A 24,803-nucleotide genomic window follows, 5' to 3' on the forward strand; every position below is an offset into this window, starting at 1 on the left:
AAGGGGAAGGCGCACTGACCTAGTGCATTACCATAAAACAGCTTTATTTAAAATTGAATCAAATAGCAAAATGGCTACTCACAAACGAGTATTGATCACAGGCAAAATCAATACAATAAATCCATCGCACCAAACGTTTGGCGACTCCAGACCAGATGTCCGAGGAATTTGATGAGTACCTCTACGGAAATGGCTAACGCGTTTCGGGAGTGACCCCCTTTCTTCAGAGCCAAAGAGGGCTATGGACCATAGCCCTCTTTGGCTCTGAAGAAAGGGGGTCACTCCCGAAACGCGTTAGCCATTTCCGTAGAGGTACTCATCAAATTCCTCGGACATCTGGTCTGGAGTCGCCAAACGTTTGGTGCGATGGATTTATTGTATTGATTTTGCCTGTGATCAATACTCGTTTGTGAGTAGCCATTTTGCTATTTGATTCAATTTTAAATAAAGCTGTTTTATGGTAATGCACTAGGTCAGTGCGCCTTCCCCTTCTTTGTATTCTCCATTGACTATACCCATAAGTGCATCTAACAGGCGTGATTGAGTGTATGCGACACTGCTATAGCACGAGGCATTTCTTTTATATCACGCTCAGTGGGCAGTGGAGAAAAAGGGACCACTATTTGTTGATCACTAATTAAAAGCTATTACAATATATTTAAGGTACCTATGTGGCTGTTTCCTGATGCGGAGTGGTCTATGGGAGAACGTTACTTTTGTTTTTACTTTTGGTTCCTTCTTCTTACCTCCTTTCTTCTTTATCTTTTGGTTTTATTGTTATTTTCCATGTCTCAACAGTCTTCAAACCGAACCTATTTGTATTTTTATATTTCCTGTATACTTTTGGATGTAAAAACCAATGCTACTGTAAGACTGTACTTTACTCCTATGTTTGGTTTGTACCATAAGTGTTTTACAATAAAAACTTATTTGATTTAAAAAAAAAAAAAAAGCCATTACAAGAAAGCTAAAAAAGTTTTGAAAAAGCATGTTTAGATAAACGTTGAGTCCCGGTTCACACTTGTCTGATAATCGCATGTGATTCGCACCACACTGCAGTGCAAATCACATGCGATGTCCGTGCTATACGATTTCAGCCATACAGACAGATAGTGTGGCTGATATCAGATCAAACATGCACAGGACCCTTTTTTTTGGTCTGCATCAGAATCGGATCGCATGGGTGAATCGGATCGCCCCCAAGCGATCCGATTCATGTCTGAACCGTCAGTTTGCAGTGCGATATGCAAGCTGATTTGAGGGTGTCATTAACCTTGTATTGGCACTCCCAGCAGTTCGCATATGGCAGTGTAAACTGCCAGGTGCGATTCGGGAACCCACAGTGGATTCACAGGGTTCGCCAAATCTCACAAATGTGAAGTGATCCTGAGCCTTTTCTATATATTTGTATGCACTTTGTGTCCTGTCTCCAGTGCTCAGCTTTAAAGACGCTAAGAGCCATTTCAATTGCTCCTAGAATATACATACAGTAGTGTCTATCACTGATTAACCGCTTCAGTTCCGTAAGATTTTACCCCCTTCCTGACCAGAGCACTTTTTGCGATTTGGCACTGCGTCAATTTAATTGACAATTGCGTTGTCGCGCGTCATTGCACCCAAACAAAATAGATGTCCTTTTTTTCCCACAAATAGAACTTTCTTTTGGTGGTATTTGATCACCTCTGTGTTTTTTTTTTTTTTTTTGCGCTATAAACAAAAATGAGTGACAATTTTGAAAAAAAAAACACAATAATTTTTTACTTTTTGCTATAATAAATATCCACAAAAAATATATATAAAAAAAGTTTAGGCCGATATGTATTATTCTACATATTTTTGATTTAAAAAAATTGCAATAAGTGTATTTTGATTGGTTTGCGCAAAAGTTATAGAATTTACAAAGTAGGGGATAGTTTTATGGCGTTTTTAGTATTATTTTTTTTTTATTAGTAATGGCTGCGATCGATTTTTATCAGGACTGCGACATTATGGCGGACACATGAGACATTTTTTACACTATTTTGGGACCATTGTAATTTTTACAGCAACACTGGCAGGGAAGGGGTTAACCAGTAGGGGGCGATGAAGGGGTTAAATGTGTCCTAGGGAGTGATTATAACTGTGGGGCGGATGGGCTTCAACTCACATGACAGCGATCACTGCTCTCAATGACAGGGAGCAGTGATCTCGAGAGCAGTGATCGCTGTCATGTCACAAAGTAGAACGGGGAAATGCCTTGTTTACATAGGCACTTCTCCATTCTGCGGCTCCCTGACACGATCGCCGTGAGACCGGTGGGCATCGAGTCTGAAGGTCCCGCGGGCACAGTCACGCTGTACGTGGTGGGCACGGGCACGCCCGCTATCCCCGCCATTTAAAAGGGACGTACAGGTACGCCCATTTGCCCACCGCTGCCATTGTGCCGACGTATATCGGCGTGCAGCGGTCGGAAAGTCGTTAAAGCTAAACTCTACCCCTCAGTCTTGCACAGTCGTACAGGCTCCTCTCTTGTACTGAAATTGCTTACTCACTGCACACTGTAGGCTTCTCAGAGTGTGCATTAGAAGCGGCACCAAATCACATATGGGGCCACCCATATTCCTGGCTGGCTGGAGAATGTCCATCATCATCATCTAGCACTTTCCTCCCCAGCCTGCCTATCCCTGGTCCACCTCTTTCATTCATTTAATTTGAGTTCTTTTAGCTATGGAGGTTCAGCATCAGATGTGGGTGATATCTCGGGTGTTTTTAAGCAAATACAGACTACTTAGAAATGCCCACTCCTTCAGACAGACATTCACCCATTAACGCATTTTTATATTTGCATAACTCCTCCCAAGTGCCCAACCACTTCTTGCATCAGGGCTCAAGCCTCTTGGGATGGGTACAGAAGGAGGGTGCTGTGATGTTTTCAGGACCCTGTCAGCCCCTCCCACCAATGATGATCCATCTGCATTGCTAAGAGAGGCATAGAGTGATTATGTCATTGGATGTAAAATAAAGTATATTATGAATGCAAAAAGGTTTTATTTAAAAATGTCATTGGGATGTTGATTAGGTGTGAAAAGGAGAACAAGGGAAGGCAAACCAACCGGGGTATCACAGTTGCTTAGTGATAGTACCTCTGCCTTGTAGCAATGGGGTCCTTTTTTTAATCACAAATTGAAAGGCATGCTGGTATTTTATTGGTTCTAGTATGTATACTTGGAAAATAGAGACCTTGGACTGTAAGCTCCTTGAGAACTGATGTGAGTGAATAGTATGTATATGTGCTGTGTGGTGCTATATAAATGCTTGTATTAAATAAGCAGAATAACCTAATGGAGAAGTAGTCATTTTTAGTTCCCGCACCTCTTATTTAAAGTGGTTGTAAACCCTTATACACCACTTTTTCCTACAGGTAAGCCTATAGGCTTACCTTTAGGTACTGGAAATATTTCCTAAACCTGCATGATTTAGGAGATATTTACCATATACACTTGCGCCAACGTCATTGGCGCACGTCCTTTCTTAAGGGCCCGTGTCCTTTCTTAAGGGCCCTTGCCATGACCGCTGGCTCCCGCACGCATGCATGGGAGTGACGTTTAGCAACTCCGGCCAGTCACAGAGCCGGAGTCCACGGCCCCTAAAGGAAGAGGGGAAAAGATGGATGCAGCCCCCAGAGCGGACACCAGGGACATCGCAGGCTTCCTTTGCAGGTAAGTGGCACATAACGGGCTAGTATGGGGTTTCCTTCTTCTAAAGTCAAAAAATTGTTTTTAGTATTAGATATATTCTAAAAAGGTTATATCTGTATTCCAGATATGGAAATGGGAAAATTTTCCCCACATAAAACTTTGTCTCCAAAAAAAGGGGAACACACGTAAAGGAAATAAACATGTAACAAAGGATCAGGGATGCTGATTACATCATCGGGCTAGTATGGTCGTATTTGGTCAATGACATTGTCCAAGCTAGGCTGGGCCCAACCTTAGCTCATCACTAGTCACCAGGTCAATTACAGATTCTGAAACTCCTACTTATGTGCAATTTGTTTCGTTCCAAATTCGTTTTTTTCTCAAAATTCGGCATATTCATTCATTCGGAAGCATCCAAATAAACAAAAGACTCTTTTCAACATATGAGTTTAATGAATCAATTACATTCGGATAGTTTTTCGTATCTCCTATTATAATTAAATTATTAATGTAGCACCCTGGTGTTTAGGCAGGGTTGCTCCTAAATTTACCTGCCAAGTATAGTTACCTTGGCCCATTGTTAGGGATCAATTGATTTCACTCTAAGTCTGTAATTGCTACACTTCTCTCTTTTCCCATTAGGTAGCCAGGTACCCGGTGGCATTAGATACAAGCAGGGCAATGCAAGGTCAGGTTATGGGTAAATGGGGTATCCCAGGCAATGGGCAGGGGTTTTCTTAAATTGCTTGGTAGTCGGGGGATCAGTGTTCTGTGCCACCTGGACCACTGTCTGGGTGGACGTGTGTCGTTTTGCCCGGGCTGTTAGGTCGGAGTTTGGGCCCATCCCGGGAACATCTGGCTGCTAGGCTGTCTGAGGGCCTATCCAGAAGCAAGAGAGTAGTGCAGGGTTGGGATTGCGGCTTGCAATCCAACCAAAAGTGACAGTTCTGTCAGCTGGAGAACCTGTCGTGGTCGGAGGTAGAGGGGAAACTGTCACTACTAAGGGACCAACCACCTAATTACCAGGGACCACGATGAGTAGCTGAAGCAAGTACTGGAGCAGAATTCTCACCAACCGGGAAGGGTGAAGAATCAGGAAACTTTAGTGGGTATCAAGCCAGGGACACAGCCAGCGGAGGTAACACTTGCAGAGCAGCCTTGTGTGTTAAGCCAGGGACCGAGCAGGCCAGTGGGGTGAAGCCTGAGAAGTATCTTGTGTGCCAATCTAGGGACCCAGCAGAGAAACGGGGGTGATGCTTGAGGAAGAAACTACAGTGAAGATTAGAGAAGCTCACGGGATTCAGTTGGCAGTGAATCATTTAGTCTAGTGAGAGAGACTGGGAACTCAGTAGGCTGAAGAACTACAAGAAGTGATTGTAGTGGAAGTGAAGTGAATGAACTGTTACACCGTGTGTGAGAAATTGTTAAAAACTGTTGCCATAGGAGACAGCATTCCTACACATGCAGATGTGGCGTCTTGCTGGATGCCTTTCCCTGCATGGATGTCCTCCTGTTGAAGTCTCGGAGTCTGCCAATTATCATTGCAACTACCTAAGGGTGTCCTGGATCTAACAATCTCTCCCAAAGTTCTGTTCAAGAGAAATAAAAAATCTCTTTGCATTCATGAAGTGTCTGGCGCCCAATGAATCTACCTTACATTACACCCACTATGCCTTACAACCCACCATATACAGAAGGATGTCAGCTATCCCTGGCCCTGGAGGTTCTCATTAGACTGAAGGAGGCCAGAGACCTTGCTACATTAACTATTATTATAATTTGTATTATTATTATTATTTATTATTATAAACTATTAAATTATAGGTAAAATAACTGAAGTCAGTAATTATTCTATTCAGGTCTCTGTGCCACAGCAGCTAATTTGGGATAGATTAGATTTACATTTTTATTAGAATTTTCTTTCAAATTTGGCTAAATTAATTGTTAGTGAACGTAATGAATATAAATGCATCCGAAGTTATGAATTATCTGATGTAACAAATGCCGCATCTAAACGAACAGAACGGAATGAATATGAATGCATCCGAAGTTACGAATTACCGTACTTACAAATGCTGCATCTAAACGGATGGAACGTAACAAATACGAATGCATTTGAAGTTACAAATTATCCGACGTAACAAATGCTGCATCTAAACAAATGGAATGTAATGAATACGAATGCATCCGAAGTTATGAATGATCCGCAGTAACGAATGCTGCATCTAAACACATGGAACGTAACAAATACGAATGCATCCGAAGTTACGAATTATCCAAACTAACAAATTCCGCACCTAAATTAATGGAACGTAACAAACACGAATGCATCAGAAGTTATGAATGATCCCAAGTAACGAATGCCGATTGTAACGAATATTCTGATGAACGGAAAAAAATGAAATGAAAACTAAACTAAACAAATTTTTTTCGGTAGTGCACTAGAAATTTTACAGTGGGGAAGCAAAAAATAAATAAAAAAAAGTTAGGATTGAATATATCCTTCCCTATTCTATTGCAGATTTAAGAAAGTTCTGCTTTAGATTCATTTTAAGATATTATTTTATAAAAATTAGAAGATCTGTTACAATATTATATGCCCAAGTATATTGTATGTGGGATGCAGTGGACAATAAAGCGTTATATGGTTTCTGCTGGGAGTTTGCTTTCTTTGGCACGGTGGAGCTGTTGTTCTTCCTTTAGTTACTGTGGGAGCAGCAAATCTACAAGCTATGTTATGGAAAAGAGCTTCTAACAACTCTCAGACATATGTAGAAAAGCAGTTTTGTACAAGTGTAAAAAAAGAGCCAGCTGATGTATTTGCAGCTACGCTGTGCTGTCTGTTGCAGTCAATTTATTCTGAAGAAGGCTTACCAGAGGATGTCCATAGTGTTTTAATGAGATACTGCCTTCCTCTCCAATATCTTCATTTCTGATAAGCTCCTAAAAGGTTAATGTAGGTTTAGGATTTAAAAAAAAAAAAATACTTGCCACTGCTGACCTTCTTCCTAAACATTCTAGGTGTATGGCCTGGTGTACTGATTCCTTGGCTTTAATAGGCAGCATGCATGTGAAATCAGAATACCTTTTCTGCAGGTCTGGTTCTAGTCAGTGGCTCAAGCCATTGGACCAGCATGATATCCAAGCAATTTTGTTTTGCAGGTATCGCTGTGGACAGCTGTTCACCCTGCTCATCATGACTCAACATGAGTCCATGATGAGAGCTGAGAGGTCTTCCCTCTAGGGGGAGATACTTCAGCTTATTACTGTTTGCTTTATACTGTGCATAGTTAGCTGCACCGACCTGTAGCTAGGATGTAAATACTGTTAATATGTGGTGTACATATGTATTTTTCTTTAAAGAGTTCCTGTTTATTTTTTTGCATGCTCATTTATTTGTGAATAGCCCCATCTAAGTTGTCTCCCTTTATTTTGTTATGGGATGCCCTTGTTCCTTGGGTCCAGGAGCCTTTTTTCCATTTTTCCCAGCCAAGGGGACAGGCTGTTTTCTCTAGGCAGCCAGCCCTGTGTTTTGTATCTGGGCCAGGGCGAGTGATCCAGGGAAGCTGCGTGACTCGTCAGACAGCACCTCTGGTACCTCCCCCTACCTGTAGAACCTTCTAGAAGCTTCCAGAAGAGTGGGAGGGAGGTTATGAGGTGCTGCCTGGAGTATGGATAAGGCCCCCAACCAATCCCCAGCCAAATGGGCTGGCAGGGGGAAGGCGCTTTTTAACCACTAGCACTTTCGCCCCCTTCCTTCCCAGACCAATTTTCAGCTTTCACACTTTCAATGACAACTGCGCTGTCATGCTACGCTGTACCCAAATGAAATTTTTATCTTTATTTTTGTTTGCACAAATAGAGCTTTATTTTGGTGGTATTTATTCATGACTCAGTTTTTTTTTTTTTGCGATATAAGCGAAAAAATTGCGGAAATTTGGAAAAAAAACAATATTTTCTTCTTTCTATTTTAAAAGAAACTCAATAAAATTGAATGTTGGCATAAATTTAAGCCAAAATGTATTCTGCTACATGTTTTTGGTAAAAAAATTTTTGTTAAGTGTATAATAATTGGTTTGTGTGATCACGGACATATGTACGCAAATGATCATGTACAGATGTGTGCAGGTGATCAAGAAACATATGTGTGCAAATAATCATTGGGACGTGATTTCAGTGGGACATATGTGGGGGACATGTGTTTTTATTATTTGAGGACATGTGTGTTTTGGGGACATGTGTGGGGACATATGTGTTTACACTGCATTTTACACTAGACTGGTGATCAGTGAGTAAAAAGCTGTAAAAAACAGCTCATACTCACTGCTCACCAGCCGGCTGCAGGGATCCTCTCCTCAGCGAAAAACTTCCGTGTGAGTAGAGGAGAGCAGATTGCCTAGCAACTGGCTGTTTGTTTACATCACATGACGGCTGTGATTGGACATGGCCATCATGTGATCAGTAGGGCCAATCACAGAGCCCTCATGCCGATCCGAGATGCGCCCTTGTCCAGGTGACACGAGCGCATCGGGATCGCGCCTCTGCGTGTGCACGCGCACGATCCCCTCCTTCTGAATGACATTCAGGAATGTCCAGGCAGAAGGAGAGAGCACCCACCCGGCCGTATATATATACATTGGCCGGGTGGGAAGTAATTAAATACTGGGGGTCAGGCCAGCAGGGACAGTGTGGAGTTTGGGTGGAAGCTGGAGATGGAGTACTGAGGAGGCTGCCTAGAGGCCGTTGAGGGTAGCCCCCTAGTATGGGGGGATGACTTTGGGCCTGGGGCTCGGGTGCTGGAAGGATCCGCTGAAAACACAAGGGGGAGTCCTGTTTCCTGTCCAGAGGCACAGGAGCAAGAGTGAGGACAGCAGGAGCCAGTGAGCGTGTCCATGGGATCTCCAGGGAGAAGACAGTCTAGTGGCTGGTGAGTGTGGTGCTCTATAAGGACTGTGGGAAGAAGCCAGGAGGGCTATTGAAAGGTGCAGCTGCAGCCAGGTGGGCTGGCAGTGCCTGAAGAGGTGGTGCTGGGATCAGTAGCCACAGGAAATGTAGCTGGACACTGGGACTTTTTCTACACACCAAATGTGGCCAGTGGTCCCTGCCTATAAAGGGCATTTGCTTTATCTGACTGTTGCCTTTGTCAGATGAATTAACTGTGCCAGCTGGATCTGTGATTTTTGTGCTGCAAGCAAGTGATGTGCTGGAGAAAGAGGACTGTACACAGAAATTGTCTATAGTTGAAGTGTCCCCGAAGAGATGTTCCAGTCAAGTGGGCATCCCATAAAAATCCCATCCCCATCCAAGTTCAATACCCCTAATAAAAATACAAAACAAAATTACTGCGCTGCCTTCCTTACTCAAGTGTGCCTGTGGAAAATTGGTGTGCCTGGCTGTGCAGGGTGGGAAATCCCTATTCACCAGTGGTTCCTATGGGGAATGCGATAACACAGACCACTTAACACCATCATTGGGCTTTTGTAATAATAGATGCCCCTATTTGGGGAACTGCCATTAAAAATAAATATGTAACAATGAATGTAAGGTTGACACAGATCCCATCTTGAAAGATATATAGGACTTGTCAAGCGGGTATCTAGATTATCGATAATTATCGAATTGATACATACCTCATTTCAGATATGTCTATACAAAACACCTCTTGTGTTAAACATGCATACTTCACAGTTCAAAATGTAGAGGTACAGTAGGTGTCTGCGATATTGTGTCAATCTTGATTGACACCCTGCGAGCCCCGTCGCGGGAGCCAGCACCAAGCCGGCTCGCATCGGGAAATGAAAAATTAGTTTTTTCCTTTCCCAATGAGCGACAAGCATTGCTGACATTGCGGCTGGGTTCACACTGGATTCGACTTGGATCCCCGCCAATACCAGGCACCATATTTGGTATAAATCTTGAGGGAGAATTCCATGCCAAATTTTAACCACTTCAGCTCCGGACCAATAAACACCTTAAGGACCAGAGGTCTTTTTGCAATTTCGCACTGCGCTGCTTTAACTGGTAATTGCGCGGTCATGCAATATTGCACCCAAACGAAATTTGCGTCCTTTTCTTCCCACAAATAGAGCTTTCTTTTGATGGTATTTGATTGCCTCTGCGATTTTTTTTTTTTGCGATATAAATGGAAAAAGAGCGAAAAAAAAAATTTTTTTACAAAAAGTTGTCACTAAATGATATATTGCTCACACATGCCATGGTTATATGTGGAATTGCACCCCAAAATATATTCCGCTACTTCTCCCGAGTATGGGGATACCACATGTGTGGGACTTTTTGGGAGTCTAGTCGCGCACGGCACCCCGAAAACCAATCACCACCTTCAGGATTTCTAAGGGTGCAAATTTTTGATTTAACTCCTCACTACCTATCACAGTTTCGAAGGCCATAAAATGCCAAAATAGCACAAAACCCCCCAAAATGACCCCATTTTGGAAAGTAGACACCCCAAGCTATTTACTGAGAGGCATGTTGAGTCCATGGAATATTTTATATTTTGCCACAAGTTGCGGGAATATTACAAACTTTTTTTTTTTTGCACCAAGTTGTCACTAAATGATATATTGCTCACACATGCTATGGGCATATGTGAAATGACACCCCAAAATACATTCTGCTGCTTCTCCTGAGTACGGGGATACCACATGTGTGGGACTTTTTGGGAGTCTAGTCACGCACGGCACCCCGAAAACCAATCACCACCTTCAGGATTTCTAAGGGTGCAAATTTTTGATTTAACTCCTCACTACCTATCACAGTTTCGAAGGCCATAAAATGCCAAAATAGCACAAAACCCCCCCAAATGACCCCATTTTGGAAAGTAGACACCCCAAGCTATTTACTGAGAGGCATGTTGAGTCCATGGAATATTTTATATTTTGCCAAAAGTTGCGGGAATATTACAAACTTTTTTTTTTTTGCACAAAGTTGTCACTAAATGATATATTGCTCACACATGCTATGGGCAGAAGTCAAATTACACCCCAAAATAAATTCTGCTGCTTCTCCCGAGTACGGGGATACCACATGTGGGGGACTTTTTGGGAGCCTAGCCACGTACGGGACCCCGAAAACCAAGCGCTGCCTTCCGGATTTGAATATAAAATGCTACCAAAAAACCTGTTAGCGATGGCAGGGATCAGGCCTGACTCTGCGATCGCTGCAGTTATGTGTTTAGTGTTTTGTAAGTGACAGTGATCGATCGATACTGCACTTGGGTGGGCTGGGCAGAGGGGCAAAACGCAGGTGCTAGCAGGTATTTGGGCTGATCCCGCTAACAATGCGTTTTTTTGAAACCCTAAACTGCTGGGGACGCTAGTATAGATCTGATCAGATCAGATATTGATCTGTTCAGATTCTATACCACTACGGGAGGTGTATGCTTTGCGTGTGGGTGTTAGCGGTACTGGCACTAACCTAGCGCTGCCTGGGGCGACGCAGACCCTGACCCTAAAACCTAATTGATATCACCCGCCGGGTGATCAGGGGGTTAAACCTTTATTGGGTAATAAATGGTGGGTGCCCTGATGCTATAAAAAAACTAACCAGAGTCACCCGTAACACTTATACGGTGATCAGTGGTGAAAGGGTTAACTAGGGGCAATCAGGGGGTTCAAATTTTTATTAGGTAGTATATGGGGGTCCCTGGCGCTATATAAAAACCTGACGGGGAACCTAAATAACTAACTGGCTAACCAGCGTCACCAGTGACACTTATACTGTGATCGCTGGTGAAAGGGGGTGAAAGGGTTAACTAGCAGCAATCAGGGGGTTAAAACCATTATTGGGTAGTATATCGGGGTACCTAGCGCTATAAAAACCTGGCGGTGAACCTAAAAAAATAACTAGCTACCTAGCGACACTAGCGACACTGATGCAGCGTTCAGAAAAATTATCGCTTAGTGACACTGGCAAAAGGGGGTGAAAGGGTTAACTAGCGGAAATCAGGGGGTTAAAACCATTATTGGGTAGTATATCGGGGTACCTAGCGCTATAAAAACCTGGCGGTGAACCTAAAAAAATAACTAGCTACCTAGCGACTGTAGCGACACTAATGCAGCGATCAGAAAAACGATCGCTTAGTGACACTGGCAAAAGGGGGTGAAAAGGTTAACTAGCGGCAATCAGGGGGTTAAACCCATTATTGGGTAGTATATCGGGGTACCTAGCGATATAAAAACCTGGCGGTGAACCTAAAAAAATAACTAGCTACCTAGCGACACATGCAGCGATCAGAAAAATGATCGCTTAGTGACACTGGCAAAAGGGGGTGAAAGGGTTAACTCTAGGGGCAATCAGGGGGTTAAATCTTTATTGGGGGGTGATAGGGGGCTACCCTGGACCTAACACTAACTGTCCTGACAGTTTTTACTGTCACAACTGACACTGAATGCATTGATCAGTAAAGAAATGATCAATGCAATCAGTGACACTGTGACTGGGGGGGGAGGGGGGGCGGGGGGCGATCGGGGGGGGGGGATCGGGGGGGGGGGGGGGGGTTTGTGTGCCTGTGTGTACCTACATGTCAGTGTAGTGTTGGTGCACACTTACTATTAGTCTTCTCCTCGTAGTCCGGTCAAAAAGACCGCCCCGAGGAGAATGACATCACTTCCTCCTTCCTGTGTAAACAATACACAGTGGGAGGAAGCTTCTCATTGGCCAGGAGCGATCCAGAGGGGGTGGCCGAAAACCAACGGCCATCCCCTCATCACGGAGCGCTCCTGGAGCGAACCGGACCGCCGTAACCAGCGGGAGGGGGTCCGATCGGACCCCCCACCCGCTGGAAGGCAATCACGTAGATATACGTGATTGTGCCTGCCTGTGCCATTGTGTTGACGTACATTGGCAATACGGCGGTCCTGAAGTGGTTAAATAAAAAAACAGCATGGGTTCCCCTCCAGGAGCATACCAGGCCCTTAAGTCTGGTATGGATTTTAAGGGGAACGAACCCCCTACGCCAAAAAAAAAAAACGGCGTGAGGTCCCCCCCAAAATCCATACCAGACCCCTATCTGAGATCGCAGCCTGGCCCTCCTGAACTGTATCAGACCGCATGCCATCAACGTGGGGGTTGGGTGCTTTGGGGAAGGGGGGTGCCCTGCAGCCCCCCCCACCCCAAAGCACCTTGTCCCCATGTTGATGAGGACAAGGGCCTCTTCCCGACAACCCTGGCCATTGGTTGTTGGGGTCTGCGGGCGGGGGGCTTATCGGAATCCGGGATCCCCCTTTAATAAGGGGGCCCCCGGATCCTGGCCCCCCACGGCCATCCCCTCATCACGGAGCGCTCCTGGAGCGAACCGGACCGCCGTAACCAGCGGGAAGGGGTCCGATCGGACCCCACACCCGCTGGAAGGCAATCACGTAGATATACGTGATTGTGCCTGCCTGTGCCATTGTGTTGATGTACATTGGCAATACGGCGGTCCTGAAGTGGTTAAATAAAAAAACAGCATGGGTTCCCCTCCAGGAGCATACCAGGCCCTTAAGTCTGGTATGGATTTTAAGGGGAACGAACCCCCTACGCCAAAAAAAAAAACGGCGTGAGGTCCCCCCCAAAATCCATACCAGACCCCTATCTGAGATCGCAGCCTGGCCCTCCTGAACTGTATCAGACCGCATGCCATCAACGTGGGGGTTGGGTGCTTTGGGGAAGGGGGGTGCCCTGCAGCCCCCCCCACCCCAAAGCACCTTGTCCCCATGTTGATGAGGACAAGGGCCTCTTCCCGACAACCCTGGCCATTGGTTGTTGGGGTCTGCGGGCGGGGGGCTTATCGGAATCCGGGATCCCCCTTTAATAAGGGGGCCCCCGGATCCTGGCCCCCCACCCTATGTGAATGAGTATGGGGTACATCGTACCCCTACCCATTCACCTGGGGAAAAAGGTGTCAATAAAAAAACACACTAGACAGGTTTTCAAAGTAATTTATTAGGCAGCTCCGGGGGGTCTTCTTCCGACTCCTTTGCGTCCTTCGCGCTCTACGGCCTCTTCTCCCGCTCTCTGGTTCTACTGCTGGCTCCTCCGCTATCTTCTTCCAGCTCTTTTGCTAGCTGTGGCCCGTTAGCAAAAGAGTCCTTCTTCCCTCTTCTCTCTTCTTCCGATGTTGCCACGACGCTCTCTCCCGCTGTAATGCCTTGTGATCGGTGCGCAACTACTTATATAGGTGATGTCACACGGTGACCCCGCCCCTTATGATGTCAAGTCCCGGGGCATGCTGGGGCTGGTATGGTTCAGGAGGGGGGCGCTTGCTCGTCCCCACAACTTTTCCTGACCGACCGGGCTGCATGCTCGGATAGGGGTCTGGTATGGATTTTGAGGGGGACCCCGCGCCATTTTTTCGGCGTAGGGGGTTCCCCTTAAAATCCATGCCAGACCTAAGGGCCTGGTATGCCCCTGGAGGGGAACCCATGCCAGCTCAATTAGAGAGGCGACATTGTCGTTTCTTTATCAAAAAAATCAATCAACAGTAACATTAACTTAGGCTCAAATTTATGTAGGAGGAGTTTTTGGTCACTATGTCGGCCTCCCCAGACTTTTATGCAACGCAAGAGATCCTCCGCTATACTATGTGTGAGTGACTTAATATAGACAGCTTGTGTATACAATATCTCACAAAAGTGAGTACACCCCTCACATTTTTGTAAATATTTTATTATATCTTTTCATGTGACAACACTGAAGAAATTACACTTTGCTACAATGCAAAGTAGTGAGTGTACAGCTTGTATAACAGTGTAAATTTGCTGTCCCCTCAAAATAACTCAACACACAGCCATTAATCTACATTAAGTCTAAACCGCCGGCAACAAAAAAGATTACACCACTAAGTGAAAATATCCCAATTGGGCCCAAAGTGTCAATATTTTGTGTGGCCACCAATTATTTTCCAGCACTGCCTTAACCCTCTTGGGCATGGAGTTCACCAGAGCTTCACAGGTTGCCACTGGAGTCCTCTTCCACTCCTCCATGACAATATCACAGCGCTGGTGGATGTTAGAGACCTTGCACTCCTCCGTTCTCCATTTGAGGATGCCCCACAGATGCTCAATAAGGTTTAGGTCTGGAGACATGCTTGGCCAGTCCATCACATTTACCCTCAGCTTCTTTAGCAATGCAGTGGTCATCTTGGAGGTATGTTTGGGGTCGTTATAATGTTGGAATACTGCCCTGCGGCCCAGTCTCTGAAGGGAGAGGATCATGCTCTGCTTCAGTATGTCACAGTACACATTGCCATTCATGGTTCCCTCAATGAACTGTAGCTCCCCAGTGCCGGCAGCTCTCATGCAGCCCCAAACCATGACACTCCCACCACCAAGCTTAACTGTAGGCAAGACACACTTGTCTTTGTACTCCTCACCTGGTTGCTGCCACACACGCTTGATACCATCTGAACCAAATAAGTTTATCTTGGTCTCATCAGACCACAGGACATGGTTCCAGTAATCCACGTCTTTAATCTGCTTGTCTTCAGCAAACAGTTTTTGAGCTTTCTTGTGCATCATCTTTATAAGAGGCTTCCTTCTGGGATGACAGCCATGAAGACCAATTTAATGCAGTGTGCGGCGTATGGTCTGAGCACTGACAGGCTGACCCCCGCATCCCTTCAATCTCTGCAGCAATGCTGGCAGCACTCATGTCTATTTCCCAAAGACAAACTCTGGGTATGACACTGAGCATGTGCAGTCAACTTCTTTGGTCGACCATTAGCGAGGCCTGTTCTGAGTGGAAACTGTCCTGTTAAACCACTGTATGGTCTTGGCCACTGTGCTAGAGCTCAGTTTCAGGGTCTTGGCAATCTTCTTATAGCCTAGGCCCTCTTTTTTCAGATCCACAGAGAGTTCTTTGCCATGAGGTGCCACGTTGAACTTCCAGTGACCAGTACGAGATAGTGAGAGTGATAACACCAAGTTTAAGACACCTGCTCCCCATTCACACCTGAGCACTTGTAACACCAACGAGTCACATGACACCAGGGAGAGAAAATGGCTAGTTTGGACATTTTCACTTAGGGGTGTACTCACTTTTGTTGCCAGCGGTTTAGACATTAACAGCTGTGTGTTGAGTTATTTTGAGGGGACAGCAAATTGACACTGTTATACAAGCTGTACACTCACTACTTTACATTGTAGCAAAGTGTAATTTCTTCAGTGTTGTCACATGAAAAGATATAATAAAATATTTACAAAAATGTGAGGGGGGTACTCACTTTTGTGATATATATATATATATATATATATACTGGAATTAAAAGTACTATTTCAGTCTTTGCAGATGAAGCCAAGCAGTGAAAAAACGTCCTTACAAGATTTCTCCAACTTAAAAGATGACCTCAATGCACTGTTGCAACTATGTGGGAAATGAGGATTAAGGTTGATAAATGTAAAGTTATGCACCTGGGGGCCAAGAAAATGCATGCATCATACCAGTGGCGTAACTAAAACCTTCAGGGCTCCAATGCAAGAAACCATGAAGGGCCCCCCTGACAGGGCTTTTTCCCCTGAGCCCGGTGGCGGAACAACAGGGCCCGGTTGCAAGTGGGTGGCTGCATGTAAAGGAGCCAATTTCTCAATTTTCGCACTGCTTCTCCTCCTCTCCCTCCCGCAGACATTCAGAGGCTGCAGGATGAAAATGGAGAGATGGGTTCCTCTATAACAGTGTTTCTCAATCTTTTTCCAGTCAGGGCACCCTTTAAGTACATCCCTAGGTGAATGGGGCTGCACTGCAACCACCCTGCAACTGTGTGCATTGCATGCAGTTGCAGCATAGTAATGATGCATTTAAAGGGGTTGTAAACTCCTATGTATTAAGGTTAAAAAACACCTGGCAGTGACCCCCCCCCCCTCCCGTTTTACTTACCTGAGCCCTGGAACTTCACTAGGCGGAGATGCGCTCTTCCTTTGTCCGGGGTCCTCGGCTCCTGATTGGATAGATTGATAGCAGCGCAGTCATTGGCTCCCGCTGCTGTCAATCAAATCCAATGACTCGGACGTGGGGGGGCGCGCCTGCAAGGTAACGCTTCTCCTAGGGGGTTATCTGATAAGAGGAAGAGCCACGAGAGCCGTCGAGGGACCCCAGAAGACGAGGTTCGGGGGGCAAAACGAGCTGCACAGTGAAGGTAAGTATGACATGCTTGTTATTAAAAAAACAAACAAAAAAACCCACAAACCTTTACAATCACTTTAAGGGGTTAAAACAGGTGGTCAGGGGGCAACATATTGCCTCTTTACAGGCTGTCAAATGCTTCAGCATTGTTTTGCTGGTACTTTGAACAAGCAAGACAAAAAATCAGTTCTGATTGTACACATATGGGGGTGGGCGGCAGGATTACTGTGCTATAGAACGCTGCCACTGTGCCCTCAAACGCTACCACTGTGCCATCAACACTGCCACTGTGCCCTCAAATGCTGCCACTGTGCCATCAATTGCAGCCACTGTGCCCATTAAACGCTGCCACTGTGCCATCAATTGCAGCCACTATGCCAAACGCTGCCACTGTGCCCATTCAACGCTGTCACTGCACCCTCAAATGCTGCCACTGTGCCCTCAAATGCTACAAATGGCCCATCAATTACAGCCACTGTGCCATCAAATGCTGCCACTGTGCCATCAAACACAGCCACTGTGCCAAACACTGCCACTGTGCCATCAATTGCAGCCACTGTGCCATCAATTGCAGCCATTGGCCATTAAACGCTGCCACTGTGCCATCAATTGCAGCCACTGTGCCATCAATTGCAGCCATTGGCCATTAAACGCTGTCACTGTGCCATCAATTGCAGCCACTGTGCCATAAAACGCTGCCACTGTGCCATCAGATGCTGCCACTGTGCCCATCAAATGCTGCCACTGTGGCCATCAAATGCTGCTAGTGTGCTCTTTAATGCCCCCAGTGTGCCCCCCGCCGTCTGCCTGGGACATACCCTGTCTTGGTGGGGCAGCGAGTGGCGGCGACGAGTGGGGTCCTCCATGTGTCTCCTGCTGTCCTCATCTCCCATCCTCTCCTCCTGGTAGGCGTCCAATAGCGGCGCCTGTCATTTCAGCCAATCAGGTGACAGGTAATAGACCTGAGCATCTGATTGGCGGAGAGGCGGTTTAGTGTTAGGAAAGCGAATATTCAATTGCTTTTCTAACACAGCTGAGTGAAAAGGTCACCTTTTTTGATGCGTACGCCCTTAATGCATGGGCCGCCACTGCATCTAAACACGCACATGATACACACACATATACTGTCTATATACACACATACATATATAAATGCACACACATATAAACACATGCAAACACACACATACATCCACATGCACCCACATATATACATGCACATACACATGCCCGCAAATACATGCACACACATGCACATACACACAAATACATGCACACACATGCACATACACATAAATACATGCACACACATACAGAAAGTCTTTTCAAAAACAGCAGTGCTTTCTTTACCTTAGCTCTTTCTGCTGGGTACTGCACTGTAGAGGGAGGCAAAGAGCACAGCACATACTGTGCTTTCACTCTGAGCTCCCCGTACAGTGCCGATTACAGTTCGGCTGAAGATCGGGGAGCTTGGTCTCAGCCGCCCTGCTCCTTGAGATATACAGGGGGCCCAGTCACCTTGGGGACCTCAGCGACCCCTATAATTCCGCCACTGCATCATACTTACTAGGGCGAGTACAACTGGGGGAATCAATGGTGGAGAAAGATCTGGGGGTTTTGGTAGTTCATAAGATTAAAGGGTTTGTAAACCCTCACAGTTTTTCATCTTGATGCATACTATGCATTAAGGTGAAAAACTGTTTGTGCTGCAGCACTCCTCCCCCCCCCATTTTTTTCTTACCCAAACCCAATTATTCCAGTGATGAGGATGAGAACAACAGCTCCAGCCACTGTCTCGGGTCCTCATTGGATAGATTGGAAGCAGCTGCTCTCAATCAAATCAAGTGACACAGGAGCCGGGGGTGGGGCTGAGTCCTGCTATCTGTGTCAATGGATGGAGCAGCAGGACTCGGGAGCATGCCCGCATGAGTGCCCCAATGGAATGGCTCTCCGTTAGGGGAACTCGATGAGGAGGAGGTTCCCAGGAACGCCACTGGGGGGACCCTAGAAAAGGAGGATCGGGGCCACTCTGAGAAGGTAAGTATAACATATTTGTTATTAAAAAAAAAAAAAATTACGCTTTACAATCATTTTAAATTAGCAGTTCAGTTTTGGGCAACAGTTCTTACAAAGGATATCGGGGAACTGGAGAAAGTGCAGCGAAGGGCAACCAAACTGATAAGAGGCATGGAGGAGCTCAGCTATTAGGAAAGATTAGAGGAACTAAATTTATTCTCTGTTGAGAAGAGGAGATTAAGGGGGGATATGATCAACATGGACAATTACATAAGTGGTCCATATAGTGAACTTGCTGTTGAATTATTCACTTTAAGGTCATCACAGAGGACAAGGGGACACTCTTTACGTTTAAAGGAAAAGAGATTTCATCTCCAAATACGGAAAGGTTTCTTCATAGTAAGAGCTGTGAAAATGTAGAATAGACTCCCTCCAGAGGTGGTTCTGGCAAGCTCAGTAGGTTTTCTTTTAAAAAGGCCTGGATTCTTTCCTAAATGTACATAATATAACTGGGTACTAACATTTATAGATAATGTTGATCCTGGGAATATCTGATTGCCTCTCGGTGGATCAGGAAGGAATCCCCCCCCCCAAGCTGTGCTTTCCGCCTTCCTCTGGATCAACTGTGTATGAAGGATTATGAATATGGGATTGTAGATTTTTTTTTTTTTTTTTTGGTTGAACTACATGGACTTGTGTCTTTTTCCAAACTGATTAACTATGTAACCAGAAGAGCCCATGGGTGGGGAAAATTATTTTGGATCTTGTAAACTTGGACTTAAAGAGGAAGTAAACCCTGGTGAGTTTACTTCCTCTTTCGTTCCCTGCAAAGGCAAAGCATAATGGACTACTATGCATGTCACCGCTGTCCCCTGTAGTCCGCCGCATCCATCTTCTCGGTGGGGTCTCACAGCTCTGCCACTGTCATTCGGCGAAGCCGCGATGACGTCACTCCCGCACATGCGCACGGGAGCCGACACGCGCGGCAGCTCCGTTGTTGGAAACGCCACGCTCAATGCGCCTGCGCGCCGTAGACAGAGGTGCCTGTCTTCAGGCAAATATCTCCTAAACCGTATAGGTTTAGGAGATATTTCTTGGACCTACAGGTAAGCCTTAATCTAGGCTTACCTGTAGGTCAAAGTGGTTTGTAAGGGTTTACAACCACTTTAAAGTGTCACTAAACCCGCACCATAAAAAACTTTCAATAAATGGTGTATTACATGCTGTTCATACTCACTCAGTCCCTATAAGATTAAGTTTCTGTATTCTGAAAAAAACCTGGTTGATCCTGTTACTCTCTATCTCTGTCCATGTCCCCAATTCAGCTAGGGATTTTGCAGCTGTAGTGGCAACTCTGCACATGCTCAGTTTTCAGTGAGTTTCTATGCTGAGCATTTCCTCTCTATCAATTCTGAGCAGCCCATGTGACTATAAAGTCGCACATGTGGGCGTATACACAGTGGTAAATGACAGACCACTCACTCCCCCCTCCATACCCACTAACCAGCTGGGGGTGGGATATTACATGTGGATTAATGGAGGCTTCAACTCCCTCTTATTACAAGACTGGAGGGGCATGGCACAGCCTATGATTGGCCGAAAATCCGCCCACACCATGATATTGCCAAAAAATAATAAAGATTTGATTTAAAATATATATTTGAATGACAATATAAAAAAGCTTATTGATATTATTTATTTATTTTTACTCTGTATTCCAAAGACTGTTTTTTTTGAACATGTGACCAGCAGCAGAGGACTAGAGGCTCCTCCTACTTATGTTTCCCTGCAAACAGACTGGGAAGGAGCTGGGTCATGTGACAGCTGTATATCGATTAGGAAAATGTTTGTTTGTTTTTTAAATTAAAATAATTACATTATTGCCATCATCCATATACAGAAAGAGAATATGTTTAGTATCACTTTAAACTCCCAATGGCCCCATATTATGATTATGAGTTTGACGTGATTATATATTGTTTTAATGGAATTATTAAAGCAGTGGGAGTTAAAACAAAAAACAAGGTAAAAAATATAAAAAAATGCTTTTCATATATATATATATATATATATATATATATATATATATATATATATATATATATATATATATATATATATATATATATATATACAGTTAATCTAAAATGCTTTTTTTCCTTCTGATGGCATTGGCATGCTAGTTTGGTACTGGACTATTATGAAGATAGGACACAATTCACTAATGAATATTAGATTGCAAAATGTTCACTGAACAAATTCCAAGCTTTTGTGTCACCTTTGTACAGATTTATTTGCTGGATGGGCGGTTATTTTAGTAAACCTTAAAAGGTGCAGGTCCCAGGTATATACAGAGGCTACAGGACAGTGTGAAATTGTAGAAACTGTGGATCTATAAAATGTAAAGCAATTTAGAGGGTAATAATGGAGTGCAGGGTTGCCGTTAAAGTGGTGTTCCGCTCCCCAAAAAAAAAAAAAAAAAAAAGCCAGCATCTACACATACTGCAGCTGTCTAAGAGACGTATCCTGTCCCCCTCCGCCCCCCCCCCCCCCCAAAAGGTGCCAATTGTGGCAACCCCCCCTTTTGCCCTGTGTTAAAGACAGTCCTGATTGAGTGAAATGTACAATCTAGCAGACCTGTTTGGTGGAGAGGCAAATTAGGTTGTGACCTAGGGTGGGAAGGTTTCATGAGATCACTATATTTTCTTTTATGTCTTTATACGTTGGAGTATAAACTCTTCATAAGACTGAAGGGAAATTGCAGCTAATATGTGAAGGACCTAGAAATGAAGTGAAGAGGCTGTGCAATCACAAGCAGGCCACAAAGTTAAAACTTGAGCAGGGACAGGTAAGTGTGAGATTTTCCATTGCAAAGAGTGAGGGAGGGCATCAGAAAGCAATAAGTGTAGTTTCACAAAAAATTAAGATACATTTGATACCCAACTCCAGGCTTTTTTTTATATTTAAATTGGCCCCCAGGCAGGGTAAAAAAAGCAGATTAGGCTGCAATACTTACCTTCACTCTGGAGTTGCTGCATAGTATAATTCAACCTGAAAAACTGATAACATAACGTGAGTTCAGCCATATTGCCCTGGAGATACTGCCATGTAGACAAAGCTGCTCTAAAGAGTCTGCCAGGTAGAAGGAGTGTGCCTAAGAAAGAGACTGTCCTGGAGAACATGCCATGTAGAGAGAGACTTCCCCAGAGAGCCTACCTAGAAAAAAGACTGCCCTATGGGTCTAAAACTGAGATAGGGACTGAGCTCAAAAACCTAAGATGTTAAAAGAATGCCCTGAATGCTGCAGAGACTGTTATGTAAAGAAGGTGTTGTGGACAGCCAGGCATGTGGACAGGGCTGGACTGGGACAAAAATTTGGCCCTGGACTTCATCATGACTGGCCCATTTTAATTTTGAGTGTCTCCATCAGCACTTCCCCTTACATCAGATTGTCCTCCCTCTCCTCCCCCTCCCACATGTACTCACAGTTTTGAAGGCAGCTTCTCGTTCCTGTCTCCAGTCATGTGATAAGTGACAAGTGATAAGGGAAGAAAGGATAGAATGTCTGCCAGCTGTCTATCTCCGCCTGTAGGCTGGAGGGAGCAGAAAGCCTAAGGGCCGGTTCACACTGCAGGCGATGCGAGGCGACACCGACTTGCCTCGCCGCGACCTGCCGCGACCTCAGCGGCAACTTGCAGATGACTTCTGTATAGAAGTCAATGCAAGTCGCCCCGAGGTCGCCCGAAAGTAGTACAGGAACCTTTTTTCTGAGTCGGAGCGACTCGAGTCGCTCCTCTCAGAACGGTTCCATTGTACAGAACGGGGGCGACTTGTCAGATCGAGGCGAGGCAAGTCGTGTCGCCTCGCATCGCCCGCAGTGTGAACCGGCTCTAATGCTCTCTCCAGCAAGTGATGGCAGCTGGTCTTCCTAACAGAAATTGCGATCACTCACTGTCAGAGAGGAGCGGCTCCAGGACTGCACCTGACCAGCCCACTGAGCCATCGGCCCACCGGGAAACTTCCTGTAGTCCCGATGGCCAGTACATGCCTGCGTGTGGACCGGATTTGCTCTGGAAAGTCTGTCATTTAGGAGGCCTCATCTTCCTGGATGAACCTGATATTCTAAGAAAGCTTGCCCTGCAGTACTTGCTCTGTGGATAAACCTTTCCCTGCAGAACCTGCCATGTGGAGTGAGATGCTTCCTTGGAGAGCATGGAATATAGGGAAAATTTATGTTTTAGAGAACCTGCCATGTGAAGAGTACATGCCCTTGAGAGCAAAATGCCAAACGGAGACACCCTTTCATCTTCAGAAAGACTGTCCTGGAAAGACTTTCATCTGGAGAGAGCCTGCATTGAAGAGCTTGCCTGTGGAGGAAGCCTGCCATGTAGAGAGAAACGACACTAGAGAACACATCATGTGGAGACAACCCAGACTGCAGAGAATGCCAGATTGAGGGTGCCTGCCATGTGGAGGGAGACTGCTCTGGAGAGCCACCCTGTGGAAAAAAATGCTCTACAAAGCCTTTCTTAGGGGAAGCCTGTCCTGAAGAGTCTTTTATAGGGAGAGAGACTATGAAGAGCAAGCAAAGTGTAGAGAGTCTTGTCCAGGCACCCTGCTCTGAAGAACCAGGCCTGGTCAGCTTTCCATGTAGTCTGCCATTTGGAAAAATACTGCCCTGGCAAACCAAAAATGTGGAGATACTGTCCTGAAGAGAGACTAGGGCAGATTTTATGTAAAATGACTATCATGGAGAGTTAGCCTTGTAGAGAAAATCTGCCTTGGAGAGGGACTGCCCTAAAGAACCTTCCATGTAGAGATGTAATACCATGGACAGTTTTCTATAGTTATGGTCTAACAATTACAAAAGCTTTTAAACAATGCATTTACTAGCACTATAGAAATCTACAGTTCCGGGCATGCTGATCTCTGGTCTCCTGCTGCACTCAGGGGTTCCTACCATGTCACTGTCAAAAAGTGACTTGGAAGGCAGTGGGTGGTATTACTATGAACAAGGGGGATCAGCAGGTCAATACTTCCGGAAGTGTCAGTTGGGCTTGATGGACTTGTGTCTTTTTTCAACCTTGCCTACTATGTAACTTTAACTCTTTTTGGTCTGCATGAACAGGATGCCTAAGAAATTAGTAATTAAAATACAAGCCTTCCTTTACACGTTATTAGGAACTCAATTAATTAATCATAGTGAAAGTTAATTGTCCCAATATTGAAAAAAACTTAAGATATGCACCTCATACATCACATCAAGTAGCACACATGGGTTCAGATTTCAGTCTTGGTATGGGACCTACTGCTGTTCCTCACAGTGTCATAGTGGACCATGTCTGAACAAAAAAACTGGATTCCCATGATGCACTGGTGGTTCTCCCTACTCTGATTTAGCATGAGCTGGTTTATCAGGTTGCTGTAGTAGATAGGAAATGCACATACAATGAATTTGTCAAATGGCTGCATTCTGAATTTGCATTTCCACAAAAATGTAATTCTTCACAAACATTTCCACGTCTGCTGAATTCTGAATTAGCATGTCAGATTCTCTCCAATTTCAAGGAAGAAAGGTTATAATGAAAATTCATTACATTTAATAATTATGACAATTACAATTTTTTTAGATGAGTACTCTAATGCACACGATCAAATTGTCCGGCGTACTTAGTCCGCCGAAACGCATTTCACCAGACAATTCGATTGTGTGTGGGCTTCAGCGGACTTTCTCAGCGTAAAGTCGGACTTGGGTTTCAGCGGACAATACGTTCGTCAGTATGCTAGTCCGGCGGACTAAGAATGACGCATGCTCAGAAGCAAGTACGAAAAGGAAGCTATTGGCTACTGGCTATTGAACTTCCTTTTTCTAGTCCCATCATACGTGCTGTACGTCATCGTGCTAGCAAACGCCGGACTTTCTGTGTGTCCATGTGTGGCCAAGTCCATTCGGTAGAAAGTCCGCCGGACTATCCGCCGGATTGTTTGCCGGAC

General features: G+C 45.0%; 1 long non-coding RNA gene across 1 annotated transcript in view; it reads right to left on the bottom strand.

Moving 5' to 3' along the window:
- The window catches only part of LOC143923946 (uncharacterized), a 281,712-nt gene extending 271,935 nt beyond the window's left edge, over nucleotides 1–9,777 (bottom strand). The window contains exon 1 of the long non-coding RNA XR_013261796.1: nucleotides 9,623–9,777. This is a non-coding gene — a long non-coding RNA (uncharacterized LOC143923946). The remainder of the gene's footprint in view (nucleotides 1–9,622) is intronic.
- Between the last annotated feature and the right edge of the window lie 15,026 nt (nucleotides 9,778–24,803).

This window comes from Lithobates pipiens, unplaced genomic scaffold (genome assembly GCF_037356315.1).
Source record: "Lithobates pipiens isolate NorthernLeopardFrog02 unplaced genomic scaffold, aLitPip1_a1.2 Scaffold_22, whole genome shotgun sequence".
NCBI lineage: Eukaryota > Metazoa > Chordata > Amphibia > Anura > Ranidae > Lithobates > Lithobates pipiens.